The sequence below is a fragment of the Rhipicephalus microplus genome, chromosome 9 (assembly GCF_043290135.1).
Source record: "Rhipicephalus microplus isolate Deutch F79 chromosome 9, USDA_Rmic, whole genome shotgun sequence".
Lineage (NCBI taxonomy): Eukaryota > Metazoa > Arthropoda > Arachnida > Ixodida > Ixodidae > Rhipicephalus > Rhipicephalus microplus.
In genome coordinates this window covers 135,332,884-135,346,907 of record NC_134708.1, presented here as the reverse complement: position 1 = coordinate 135,346,907, position 14,024 = coordinate 135,332,884, and the positions used below count along the sequence as shown (strand labels likewise).

Here is a 14,024-nt window from a genome sequence, read left to right as displayed (position 1 = left end):
GACCACGTGACATCGCCGACTACCTGATAGGAACTCGGTGGACACCACGAAGCCCTTCGCGTTCGCCGTCGCCCAGCCGCCGCACGTCACCGCACCACCGACAGTACTCTGGCCCAACGCGGGGCCGGTCTCCTAGCCCGTATCCGGGAAACTAAGGTCAGCAACCGGTGGAGGTGCGGTTGCTGTGCGACGAACTACCGAAGATCCTCCGACGACGACGACGCCGCGACGGAGCTTTCCGAACGCAACGCCAACCAGGCAAAGCCCTGACGGCGAAAGCTCACTTACTGAAGGTGGCCTGTCGACGCAACATGGAAGCAGCGGAACAAGCCGACGCAGCCGTGACCCGACGCCACGCCCTAACTGTAATGCGAGACGGCGAACTAGCGACCTCGACGTTCTTATCGACGGCCACAGTGTGACCGCTCTCGTCGATACTGGAGCCGACTATTCTGTCATGAGTGGGTCGTTCGCCGCGAAGTTAAAGAAAGTTAGGACAGCTTGGAAAGGCCCTGAAATCCGCACAGCCGGAGGTCATCTCGTAACGCCTGCAGGAATCTGCACAGCGAGAGTCACCATTAACGGCCGTATTTATCCTACAGACTTCATAGTCCTACAGCGTTGCTCGAGAGATGTCATCCTTGACATGGACTTCTTATGCCCCCATGGTGCTGTCATCAACCTAAAAACAAAGTCGATAACGTTATCCACAGAAGAAGCACTACCGCCGCGCACGCCGTCTGGACACCATGCCTTGAATGTGCTGGAAGAACAAGTCACCATTCCGCCTCGCTCAAGCGTCATTATTTCAGTCGGCGCTCCTGAATCACCTGACTTCAAAGGCGTCGTTGAAGGCAGTCAGCATCTGTTGGTCACCCGAAATATTTGCGTCGCAAGAGGAATTGCAGAGCTGCGGGGAGGCAAAGCAACGGTTATGCTCACGAATTTCAGCAATGAGTACAAACATGTGAACAAAGGATCAACGGTCGCGTACATCGAAGAAATTGTTGAAGCCACCAGTGCTTTCGCCCTCGCCCATTCTGCGGAACCTGCTCAGAGGAACCAAGCCCCTCCCATAGCTTTCGACGTCAATCCCAGACTTCCGAACGATAAGCAAGAACAGCTCAAGGCCCTGCTCTTGCAATACGAAGATTGCTTTTCGTCGTCATCGAAAATTCGGCAGACCCCAATCACGAAACATCGCATCATAACCGAGGAAAATGCCAGACCACTCCGTCAGAGTTCGTACAGGGTTTCGACGCGAGAACGTGAGGCCATGAAGAGACAAGTTGATGAAATGCTGCGAGATGACATTATCCAGCCGTCCAAGAGCCCATGGGCATCCCCCGTGGTGTTAGTGAAGAAAAAGGATGGGACCCTACGTTTCTGCGTCGATTATCGCCGCCTGAACAAAATCACAAGAAAGGACGTGTATCCTCTCCCACGAATAGACGACGCACTTGATCGGCTCCATAACGCCAAGTACTTTTCGTCAATGGACCTCAAGACTGGCTATTGGCAAATCGAAGTCGACGAAAGAGACCGAGAGAAGACGGCGTTTATAACACCGGACGGCCTCTTCGAGTTTAAGGTGATGCCCTTCGGCCTTTGCTCAGCGCCTGCAACTTTTCAACGCGTTATGGATACAGTACTGGCAGGATTGAAGTGGCAGACTTGCCTTGTGTACTTGGACGACGTCGTCGTGTTTTCCTCGAGTTTCGACGAGCATCTTCGGCGCCTTGAAGCTGTACTTCAAGCCATCAAGACTTCCGGACTCACACTGAAGCCAGAAAAGTGCAGATTTGCGTATGGAGAGCTCTTGTTTCTGGGGCACGTTATCAGCAAGTCTGGAGTTCGTCCTGATCCACGGAAAACAGCCGCCATCGCCGACTTCCCGCCGCCCACTGACAAGAAAGCCGTGCGCCGATTTCTGGGCCTGTGCGCCTATTATAGGCGGTTCGTGAAAAACTTCGCCCGCATCGCCGATCCTCTCACTAACCTTACCAAGGCCGACGTGGAGTTCAAGTGGGAAACGCCACAGGAACACGCTTTCCAGGAGCTTAAACATCGCCTCCAGACGCCTCCGTTACTTGCCCATTTCGACGAATTCGCCGAGACAGAAATACATACTGACGCAAGCAGCGTAGGTCTTGGCGCCGTTCTTGTGCAGAGGGCTGACGGACTTGAAAGGGTTATTAGTTACGCCAGCCGATCGCTTTCCAAAGCAGAAGCAAATTACTCCACAACTAAAAAGGAGTGCCTCGCCATCATCTGGGCTACGTCGAAATTTCGCCCATACCTCTAAGGCAGGCCCTTCAAAGTTGTGAGTGACCACCACGCCTTGTGTTGGCTAGCCACTTTGAAGGACCCTTCAGGTCGCCTCGCACGATGGAGCCTGAGACTTCAAGAATATGACATTACTGTCATTTACAAGTCCGGCAAAAAACACTCCGACGCCGACTGTCTCTCTCGTGCACCTGTCGACCAACCGCTACCCGACGACCCGGATGACGACTACTTCTTGGGAACGATCACTACCGACGACTTCGCTGAACGACAGCGGGCCGACCCGGAACTTAAGGCCCTAATAGAATACCTCGAAGGCAGGACCGCCGAAGTCCCGAAGGTATTCAAGCGCGCACTTGCGTCGTTTTTTCTACGAAACGGTCTTCTACAAAAGAAAAACTTTTCACCGCTTCGGGCTAAGTACCTCCTTGTGGTGCCTTCAGCTCTGCGACCAGAACTCCTGCAGGCACTGCACGACGATCCGACGGCAGGGCACCTCGGTGTTTCTCGCACGCTCGCGAGGATACAAGAAAGGTACTACTGGCCGCGTCTTACCAGCGACGTCACTCGTTATGTGAGGACATGCCGGGACTGTCAGCGACGCAAGACACCGCCGACAAGGCCAGCGGGACTTCTGCAGCCAATAGATCCACCTTGCCGACCTTTCCAGCAGATTGGTATGGACCTACTGGGGCCGTTCCCGACGTCGGCTTTCGGAAACAAGTGGATCGTGGTAGCTACCGACTACCTCACCCGCTACGCCGAGACAAAAGCCCTGCCAAAAGGCAGTGCATCCGAGGTAGCTAAGTTCTTCGTCGAAAATATCGTCCTACGTCACGGCGTCCCGGAGGTCCTTATCACCGACAGAGGAACGGCATTCACTGCCGACTTAACTCAAGCGATCTTGGCATACAGCCAAACAAACCACCGCCGGACGACAGCGTACCACCCACAGACCAACGGCCTCACCGAGCGGCTTAACAAGACGATCGCCGACATGCTGTCAATGTACGTCGATGTCGAACACAAGACGTGGGACGCCATTCTTCCGTATGTGACCTTCGCATACAACACGGCGGTGCAGGAGACGACGCAGATATCTCCATACAAATTGGTCTACGGAAGGAGCCCGACAACGACGCTCGATGCCATGTTACCCAACGTCACCAACGAAGAAAACCTCGATGTGAGCGAGTACCTTCATCGCGCCGAAGAAGCCCGACAACTTGCGCGGCTCCGTATCAAGAATCAACAGACGACCGACAGCCACCGTTACAACCTTCGACGACGCTTCGTGGAATACCAGCCCGGTGAACGTGTTTGGGTGTGGACGCCGATACGCCGACGTGGACTAAGTGAAAAGCTTCTGCGACGGTACTTCGGACCGTACAGGGTGGTTCGACGTCTCGGCCCACTTGATTACGAGGTTGTCCCCGACGGCATCACGAACTCTCAACGACGCCGATCGCGACCTGAAGTCGTCCATGTCGCACGCCTAAAGCCGTTTCATGCGCGTTAACAAACTGAAACAGTGTTTTTTTTGTATTATTGTTGTATTGTAATTTATTCATTGTACTTTCTTGTATTATTATTGTACCTTCATCTTTAGTTAAAGCATCGAGACGATGCCTTTTTCAGAGGGGGGCAATGCCACGTTCCATTTCCCAAGCTTTTGTTATCGTCCCAAAACACCACACGATTCTCAGCGCAAACCGCGCCAGTATATTTCGAGAGGGTTCCGGACTGTAGTAGATCATTTCGATAAGATCACGCCCACTGCGCGAATGGTACAGATTGTTCTGGAACGTACGCCGCCGCCAGCGGTAGCGCTAGAACATTCGACGGCGGGAGTATAAATGCCGACGCGCTTCGCCGCTTGTCAGTTGGTGTATCGAAGGCCGACGCTCCGTTCGCCGCTATCAGTCCGAGACTGCTATCTGTGCGAGACTGCTGCTGTAATTGGACTTTCCCTTTACCGGGCACAGGTTCGCCCAAATAAACAGTTAAATCCCAACACGAAGTCTCCTGTCTTCGGCCACGTCACGACCCCGTGACAATATGTTCTGATGGTGGTGAGAGTGGAGCACGACTGTCTCCGTGGCGCAGTTGGCTAGCACGATCGGCTGTTAACCGAAAGGTTGGAGGTTCGAGCGCTCCCGGTGGTGGTGCGGCGCTTTTTTTTCTTTGGGCTGATAGCTTTGAAGATATGTTCTGATGGTGGTGAGAGTGGAGCAGGACTGTCCCCGTGGCGCAATTGGCTAGCGCGCTCGGCTGTGTACCGAAATGTTGGAGTTTCGAGCCCACCTGGTGGTGGTGCAGCGCTTTCTTTCTTTGGGCCGATAGCTTTGAAGATATGTTCTCATGGTGGTGAGAGTGGAGCAGGGCTGTCTCCGTGGCGCAATTGGCTAGCGCGATCGGCTGTTTACCGAAAGGTTGGAGTTTCGAGCCCTCCCGGGAGTGGTGTGTTGCTTTTTTCTTTGGGCTGATAGCTTTGAAGATATGTTCTGATGGAGGTGAGAGTGGAGCAGGACTGTCTCCGTGGCGCAATTGGCTAGCGCGATCGGCTGTTAACCGAAAGGTTGGAGTTACGAGCCCTCCCGGGAGTGGTGTGTTGCTTTTTTCTTTGCGCTGATAGCTCTGAAGAAATGTTCTGACGGTGGTGAGAGTGGAGCACGACTGTCTCCATGGCGCAAATGGCTAGCGGCATCGGCTGTTAACCGAAAGGTTGGAGTTTCGAGCCCACCCGGTGGTGGTGCGGCGCTTTTTTTTCTTTGGGCTGATAGCTTTGAAGATATGTTCTGATGGTGGTGAGAGTGGAGCAGGACTGTCCCCGTGGCGCAATTGGCTAGCGCGCTCGGCTGTGTACCGAAATGTTGGAGTTTCGAGCCCACCTGGTGGTGGTGCAGCGCTTTCTTTCTTTGGGCTGATAGCTTTGACGATATGTTCTCATGGTGGTGAGAGTGGAGCAGGGCTGTCTCCGTGGCGCAATTGGCTAGCGCGATCGGCTGTTTACCGAAAGGTTGGAGTTTCGAGCCCTCCCGGGAGTGGTGTGTTGCTTTTTTCTTTGGGCTGATAGCTTTGAAGATATGTTCTGATGGAGGTGAGAGGGGAGCAGGACTGTCTCCGTGGCGCAATATGGCTAGCGCGATCGGCTGTTAACCGAAAGGTTGGAGTTACGAGCCCTCCCGGGAGTGGTGTGTTGCTTTTTTCTTTGCGCTGATAGCTCTGAAGAAATGTTCTGACGGTGGTGAGAGTGGAGCACGACTGTCTCCGTGGCGCAAATGGCTAGCGGCATCGGCTGTTAACCGAAAGCTTGGAGGTTCGAGCCCACCCGGTGGTGGTGCGGCGCTTTTTTTTAGGCTGATAGCTTTGAAGATATGTTCTGATGGTGGTGAGAGAGGAGCAGAACTGTCTCCGTGGCGCAATTGGCTAGCGCGATCGGCTGTTAATCGAAAGGTTGGAGTTTCGAGCCCACCCGGTGGTGGTGCGGTGCTTTTTTTTCTTTGGGCTGATAGCTTTGAAGATATGTTCTGATGGTGGTGAGAGTGGAGCAGGACTGTCTCCGTGGCGCAATTGGCTAGCGTGATCGGCTGTTAACCGAAAGGTTGGGGTTTCGAGCCCTCCCGGGAGTTGTGTGTTGCTTTTTTCTTTGCGCTGATAGCTTTGAAGGTATGTTCTGATTGTGGTGAAAGTGGGGCACGACTGTCTTCGTGGCGCAATTGGCTAGCGCGATCGGCTGTTAACCGAAAGGTTGGAGGTTCGAGCCCACCCGGTGGTGGTGCGGCGCTTTTTTTCTTTGGGCTGATAGCTTTGAAGATATGTTCTGACGGTGGTGAGAGTGGAGCACGACTGTCTCTGTGGCACAATTGGCTAGCGCGATCGGCTGTTAACCGAAAGGTTGGAGGTTCGGGCCCTCCCGGGAGTTGTGTGTTGCTTTTCTCTTTACGCTGATAGCTTTGAAGATATGTTCTGACGGTGGTGAGAGTGGAGCACGACTGTCTCCGTGGCGCAATAGGCTAGCGCGATCGGCTGTTAACGGAAAGGTTGGAGGTTCGAGCCCACCCGGTGGTGGTGCGGCGCTTTTTTTTCTTTGGGCTGATAGCTTTGAAGGTATGTTCTGATTGTGGTGAAAGTGGGGCACGACTGTCTTCGTGGCGCAATTGGCTAGCGCAATCGGCTGTTAACCGAAAGGTTGGAGGTTCGAGCCCACCCGGTGGTGCCGCGGCGCTTTTTTTTCTTTTGGCTGATAGCTCTGAAGAAATGTTCTGACGGTGGTGAGAGTGGAGCACGACTGTCTCCGTGGCGAATATGGCTAGCGGCATCGGCTGTTAACCGAAAGGTTGGAGGTTCGAGCCCTCCCGGGAGTTGTGTGTTGCATTTTTCTTTGCGCTGATAGCTTTGAAGATATGTTCTGACGGTGGTGAGAGTGGAGCACGACTGTCTCCGTGGCGCAATTGGCTAACGCGATCGGCTGTTAACCGCAAGGTTTGAGGTTCAAGCCCACCCGGTGGTGGCGCGGCTCTTTTTTTTTCTTTGGGGTAATAGCTCTGAAGAAATGTTCTGATGGTGGTGAGAGTGGAGCTCGACTGTCTCTGTGGCGCAGTTGGCTAGCGCCATCGGCTGTTAACCGAAAGGTTGGAGTTTGGAGCCAACCCGGTGGTGCCGCGGCGCTTTTTTTTCTTTTGGCTGATAGCTCTGAAGAAATGTTCTGACGGTGGTGAGAGTGGAGCACGACTGTCTCCGTGGCGCAAATGGCTAGCGGCATCGGCTGTTAACCGAAAGGTTGGAGGTTCGAGCCCTCCCGGGAGTTGTGTGTTGCTTTTTTCTTTGCGCTGATAGCTTTGAAGATATGTTCTGACGGTGGTGAGAGTGGAGCACGACTGTCTCCGTGGCGCAATTGGCTAACGCGATCGGCTGTTAACCGCAAGGTTGGAGGTTCAAGCCCACCCGGTGGTGGCGCGGCTCTTTTTTTTCTTTGGGGTAATAGCTCTGAAGAAATGTTCTGATGGTGGTGAGAGTGGAGCTCGACTGTCTTCGTGGCGCAATTGGCTAGCGCAATCGGCTGTTAACCGAAAGGTTGGAGGTTCGAGCCCACCCGGTGGTGCCGCGGCGCTTTTTTTTCTTTTGGCTGATAGCTCTGAAGAAATGTTCTGACGGTGGTGAGAGTGGAGCACGACTGTCTCCGTGGCGCAAATGGCTAGCGGCATCGGCTCTTAACCGAAAGGTTGGAGGTTCGAGCCCACCTGGTGGTGGTGCGGCGCTTTTTTTCTTTGGGCTGATAGCTTTGAAGATATGTTCTGAGGGTGGTGAGAGTGGAGCATGACTGTCTCCGTGGCGCAATTGGCTAGTGCGATCAGCTGTTAGCCGAAAGTTTGGAGGTTCGAGCCCACCCGATGGTGGTGCGGCGTTTTTTTTCTTTGGGCTGATAGCTTTGAAGATATGTTCTGATGGCGGTGAGAGTAGAGCAGGACTGTCTCTGTGGCACAATTGGCTAGCGCGATCGGCTGTTGACTGAAAGGTTGGAGCTTCGAGCCCTCCCGGGACAGGTGTGTTGCTTTTTTCTTTGCACTGATAGCTTTGAAGATATGTTCTGATGGTGGTGAGAAGGGAGCACGACTGTCTCCGTGGCGCAGTTGGCTAGCGCGATCGGCTGTTAGCCGAAAGGTTAGAGGTTCGAGCCCACCCGGCGGTGGTGCGGCGCTTTTTTTTCTTTGGGCTGATAGCTCTGAAGAAATGTTCTGACGGGGGTGAGAGCGGAGCAGGAGTGTCTCCGTGGCACAATTGGCTAGCGCGATCGGCTGTTAACCGAAAGGTTGGAGGTTCGAGACCTCCCGGGAGTTGTGTGTTGCTTTTTTCTTTGCGCTGATAGCTTTGAAGATATGTTCTGACGGTGGTGAGAGTGGAGCACGACTGTCTCCGTGGCGCAATAAGCTAGCGCGATCGGCTGTTAACGGAAAGGTTGGAGGTTCGAGCCCACCCGGTGGTGGTGCGGCGCTTTTTTTTCTTTGGGCTGATAGCTTTGAAGATATGTTCTGAGGGTGGTGAGAGTGGAGCACGACTGTCTCCGTGGCGCAATTGGCTAACGCGATCGGCTGTTAACCGCAAGGTTTGAGGTTCAAGCCCACCCGGTGGTGGCGCGGCTCTTTTTTTTCTTTAGGGTAATAGCTCTGAAGAAATGTTCTGATGGTGGTGAGAGTGGAGCACGACTGTCTCTGTGGCGCAGTTGGCTAGCGCCATCGGCTGTTAACCGAAAGGTTGGAGTTTGGAGCCAACCCGGTGGTGGTGCGGCGCTTTTTTTTTCTTATGGTTGATAGATTTGAAGTTATGTTCTGATGGTGGTGAGAGTGGAGCAGGAGTGTCTCCGTGGCGCAATTGGCTTACGCGATCGGCTGTTAACCGAAAGGTTGGAGTTTCGAGCCCTCCCGGGAGAGGTGTGTTGCTTTTTTCTTTGCGCTGATAGCTTTGAAGATATGTTCTGACGGTGGTGAGAGTGGAGCAGGACTGTCTCCGTGGCGCAATTGGCTAGCGCGATCGGCTGTTAACCGAAACGTCGGAGGTTCGAGCCCACCCGGTGGTGGTGCGGCGCTTTTTTTTCTTTGGGCTGCTAGCTTTGAAGATATATTCCGATGGTGGGGAGAGTGGAGCACGACTGTCTCCGTGGCGCAACTGGCTAGCGCGCTCGGTTGTTAACCGAAAGGTTGGAGTTTCGAGCCCACCCGTTGGTGGTGCGGCGCTTTTTTTCTTTGGGCTGATAGCTTTGAAGATATGTTCTGTAGGTGGTGAGAGTGGAGCACGACTGTCTCCGTGACGCAATTGGCTAGCGCGATCGGCTGGTAACCGAAATGTTGGAGGTTCGAGCCCTCCCCGTGGTGGTGCGGCGCTGTTTTTTCTTTGGGGTGATAGCTCTGAAGAAATGTTCTGACGGTGGTGACAGTAGAGCACGACTGTCTCCGTGGCGCAAATGGCTAGCGGCATCGGCTCTTAACCGAAAGGTTGGAGGTTCGAGCCCACCCGGTGGTGGTGCGGCGCTTTTTTTTCTTTGGGCTGATAGCTTTGAAGATATGTTCTGAGGGTGGTGAGAGTGGAGCACGACTGTCTCCGTGGCGCAATTGGCTAACGCGATCGGCTGTTAACCGCAAGGTTGGAGGTTCAAGCCCACCCGGTGGTGGCGCGGCGCTTTTTTTTTCTTTGGGCTGATAGCTCTGAAGAAATGTTCTGACGGTGGTGAGAGTGGAGCACGACTGTCTCCATGGCGCAAATGGCTAGCGGCATCGGCTCTTAACCGAAAGGTTGGAGGTTCGAGCCCACCTGGTGGTGGTGCGGCGCTTTTTTTCTTTGGGCTGATAGCTTTGAAGATATGTTCTGAGGGTGGTGAGAGTGGAGCACGACTGTCTCCGTGGCGCAATTGGCTAGTGCGATCGGCTGTTAGCCGAAAGTTTGGAGGTTCGAGCCCACCCGATGGTGGTGCGGCGCTTTTTTTTCTGTGGGCTGATAGCTTTGAAGATATGTTCTGATGGTGGTGAGAGTGGAGCAGGACTGTCTCCGTGCCGCAATCGGCTAGCGCGATCGGCTGTTAACCGAAAAGTTGGAGGTTCGAGCCCACCCGGTAGTGGTGCGGCGCTTTTTTTTCTTTGCGCTGATAGCTTTGAAGATATGTTCTGATGGTGGTTACAGTGGAGCACGACTGTCTCCGTGGCGCAATTGGCTAGCGCAATCGGCTGTTAACCGAAAGGTTGGAGGTTCAAGCCCACCCGGTGGTGGTGCGGCGCTTTTTTTCTTTGGGCTGATAGCTTTGACGATATGTTCTACTGGTGGTGAGAGTGGACCAGGACTGTCTCCGTGGCGCAATTGGCTAGCGCGATCGGCTGTTAACCGAAAGGTTGGGGTTTCGAGCCCTCCCGGGAGTTGTGTGTTGCTTTTTTCTTTGCGCTGATAGCTTTGAAGATATGTTCTGACGGTGGTGAGAGTGGAGAACGACTGTCTCCGTGGCGCAATTGGCTAGCGCGATCGGCTGTTAACCGAAAGGTTGGAGGTTCGAGCCCACCCGGTGGTGGTGCGGCGCTTTTTTTTCTTTGGGCTGATAGCTTTGAAGATATGTTCTGAGGGTGGTGAGAGTGGAGCACGACTGTCTCCGTGGCGCAATTGGCTAACGCGATCGGCTGTTAACCGCAAGGTTTGAGGTTCAAGCCCACCCGGTGGTGGCGCGGCTCTTTTTTTTCTTTAGGGTAATAGCTCTGAAGAAATGTTCTGATGGTGGTGAGAGTGGAGCACGACTGTCTCTGTGGCGCAGTTGGCTAGCGCCATCGGCTGTTAACCGAAAGGTTGGAGTTTGGAGCCAACCCGGTGGTGGTGCGGCGCTTTTTTTTTCTTATGGTTGATAGATTTGAAGTTATGTTCTGATGGTGGTGAGAGTGGAGCAGGAGTGTCTCCGTGGCGCAATTGGCTTACGCGATCGGCTGTTAACCGAAAGGTTGGAGTTTCGAGCCCTCCCGGGAGAGGTGTGTTGCTTTTTTCTTTGCGCTGATAGCTTTGAAGATATGTTCTGACGGTGGTGAGAGTGGAGCAGGACTGTCTCCGTGGCGCAATTGGCTAGCGCGATCGGCTGTTAACCGAAACGTCGGAGGTTCGAGCCCACCCGGTGGTGGTGCGGCGCTTTTTTTTCTTTGGGCTGCTAGCTTTGAAGATATATTCCGATGGTGGGGAGAGTGGAGCACGACTGTCTCCGTGGCGCAACTGGCTAGCGCGCTCGGTTGTTAACCGAAAGGTTGGAGTTTCGAGCCCACCCGTTGGTGGTGCGGCGCTTTTTTTCTTTGGGCTGATAGCTTTGAAGATATGTTCTGTAGGTGGTGAGAGTGGAGCACGACTGTCTCCGTGACGCAATTGGCTAGCGCGATCGGCTGGTAACCGAAATGTTGGAGGTTCGAGCCCTCCCCGTGGTGGTGCGGCGCTGTTTTTTCTTTGGGGTGATAGCTCTGAAGAAATGTTCTGACGGTGGTGACAGTAGAGCACGACTGTCTCCGTGGCGCAAATGGCTAGCGGCATCGGCTCTTAACCGAAAGGTTGGAGGTTCGAGCCCACCCGGTGGTGGTGCGGCGCTTTTTTTTCTTTGGGCTGATAGCTTTGAAGATATGTTCTGAGGGTGGTGAGAGTGGAGCACGACTGTCTCCGTGGCGCAATTGGCTAACGCGATCGGCTGTTAACCGCAAGGTTGGAGGTTCAAGCCCACCCGGTGGTGGCGCGGCGCTTTTTTTTTCTTTGGGCTGATAGCTCTGAAGAAATGTTCTGACGGTGGTGAGAGTGGAGCACGACTGTCTCCATGGCGCAAATGGCTAGCGGCATCGGCTCTTAACCGAAAGGTTGGAGGTTCGAGCCCACCTGGTGGTGGTGCGGCGCTTTTTTTCTTTGGGCTGATAGCTTTGAAGATATGTTCTGAGGGTGGTGAGAGTGGAGCACGACTGTCTCCGTGGCGCAATTGGCTAGTGCGATCGGCTGTTAGCCGAAAGTTTGGAGGTTCGAGCCCACCCGATGGTGGTGCGGCGCTTTTTTTTCTGTGGGCTGATAGCTTTGAAGATATGTTCTGATGGTGGTGAGAGTGGAGCAGGACTGTCTCCGTGCCGCAATCGGCTAGCGCGATCGGCTGTTAACCGAAAAGTTGGAGGTTCGAGCCCACCCGGTAGTGGTGCGGCGCTTTTTTTTCTTTGCGCTGATAGCTTTGAAGATATGTTCTGATGGTGGTTACAGTGGAGCACGACTGTCTCCGTGGCGCAATTGGCTAGCGCAATCGGCTGTTAACCGAAAGGTTGGAGGTTCAAGCCCACCCGGTGGTGGTGCGGCGCTTTTTTTCTTTGGGCTGATAGCTTTGACGATATGTTCTACTGGTGGTGAGAGTGGACCAGGACTGTCTCCGTGGCGCAATTGGCTAGCGCGATCGGCTGTTAACCGAAAGGTTGGGGTTTCGAGCCCTCCCGGGAGTTGTGTGTTGCTTTTTTCTTTGCGCTGATAGCTTTGAAGATATGTTCTGACGGTGGTGAGAGTGGAGAACGACTGTCTCCGTGGCGCAATTGGCTAGCGCGATCGGCTGTTAACCGAAAGGTTGGAGGTTCGAGCCCACCCGGTGGTGGTGCGGCGCTTTTTTTTCTTTGGGCTGATAGCTTTGAAGATATGTTCTGACGGTGGTGAGAGTGGAGCACGACTTTCTCCGTGGCACAATTGGCTAGCGCGATCGGCTGTTAACCGCAAGGTTGGAGGTTCGAGCCCACCCGGTGGTGGTGCGGCTCTTTTTTTTCTTTGGGGTAATAGCTCTGAAGAAATGTTCTGATGGTGGTGCGAGTGGAGCACGACTGTCTCTGTGGCGCAGTTGGCTAGCGCCATCGGCTGTTAACCGAAATGTTGGAGTTTGGAGCCAACCCGGTGGTGGTGCGGCGCTTTTTTTCTTTGGGCTGATAGCTTTGAAGTTATGTTCTGATGGTGGTGAGAGTGGAGCAGGAGTGTCTCCGTGGCGCAATTGGCTAGCGCGATCGGCTGTTAACCGAAATGTTGGAGTTTCGAGCCCTCCCGGGACAGGTGTGTTGCTTTTTTCTTTGCGCTGATAGCTTTGAAGATATGTTCTGATGGTGGTGAGAAGGGAGCACGACTGTCTCCGTGGCGCAGTTGGCTAGCGCGATCGGCTGTTAACCGAAAGGTTAGAGGTTCGAGCCCACCCGGCGGTGGTGCGGCGCTTTTTTTTCTTTGGGGTGATAGCTTTGAAGATATGTTCTGATGGTGGTGAGAGTGGAGCAGGACTGTCTCCGTGCCGCAATCGGCTAGCGCGATCGGCTGTTAACCGAAAAGTTGGAGGTTCGAGCCCACCCGGTAGTGGTGCAGCGCTTTTTTTTCTTTGCGCTGATAGCTTTGAAGATATGTTCTGATGGTGGTGACAGTGGAGCACGACTGTCTCCGTGGCGCAATTGGCTAACGCGATCGGCTGTTAACCGCAAGGTTGGAGGTTCGAGCCCACCCGGTGGTGGCGCGGCGCTTTTTTTTTCTTTGGGCTGATAGCTCTGACGATATGTTCTACTGGTGGTGAGAGTGGACCAGGACTGTCTCCGTGGCGCAATTGGCTAGCGCGATCGGCTGTTAGCCGAAAGCTCGGAGGTTCGAGCCCACCCGGTGGTGGTGCGGCGCTTTTTTTCTTTGGGCTGATAGCTTTGAAGATATGTTCTGATGGTGGCGAGAGTAGAGCAGGGCTGTCTCCGTGGCACAATTGGCTAGCGCGATCGGCTGTTGACTGAAAGGTTGGAGCTTCGAGCCCTCCCGGGACAGGTGTGTTGCTTTTTTCTTTGCACTGATAGCTTTGAAGATATGTTCTGATGGTGGTGAGAAGGGAGCACGACTGTCTCCGTGGCGCAGTTGGCTAGCGCGATCGGCTGTTAACCGAAAGGTTAGAGGTTCGAGCCCACCCGGCGGTGGTGCGGCGCTTTTTTTTTGGGGTGATAGCTCTGAAGAAATGTTCTGACGGTGGTGAGAGTGGAGCAGGACTGTCTCCGTGGCGCAATTGGCTAGCGCGATCGGCTGTTAACCGAAACGTTGGAGGTTCGAGCCCTCCCGGGAGTGGTGTGTTGCTTTTTTCTTTGCGCTGATAGCTTTGAAGATATGTTCTGACGGTGGTGAGAGTGGAGCACGACTGTCTCCGTGGCGCAATTGGCTAGCGCGTTCGGCTGTTAACCGAAAGGTCGGAGGTTCGAGCCCACCCGGTGGTG

The 14,024-nt window shown here is 54.1% G+C and overlaps 1 non-coding gene across 1 annotated transcript; it reads left to right on the top strand.

Annotated features, from left to right (window-relative positions):
* Positions 1-13,950: 13,950 nt before the first annotated feature.
* TRNAN-GUU (transfer RNA asparagine (anticodon GUU)) lies at positions 13,951-14,024 on the top strand. The gene has a single exon. It is a non-coding gene; the product is annotated as a tRNA-Asn (tRNA).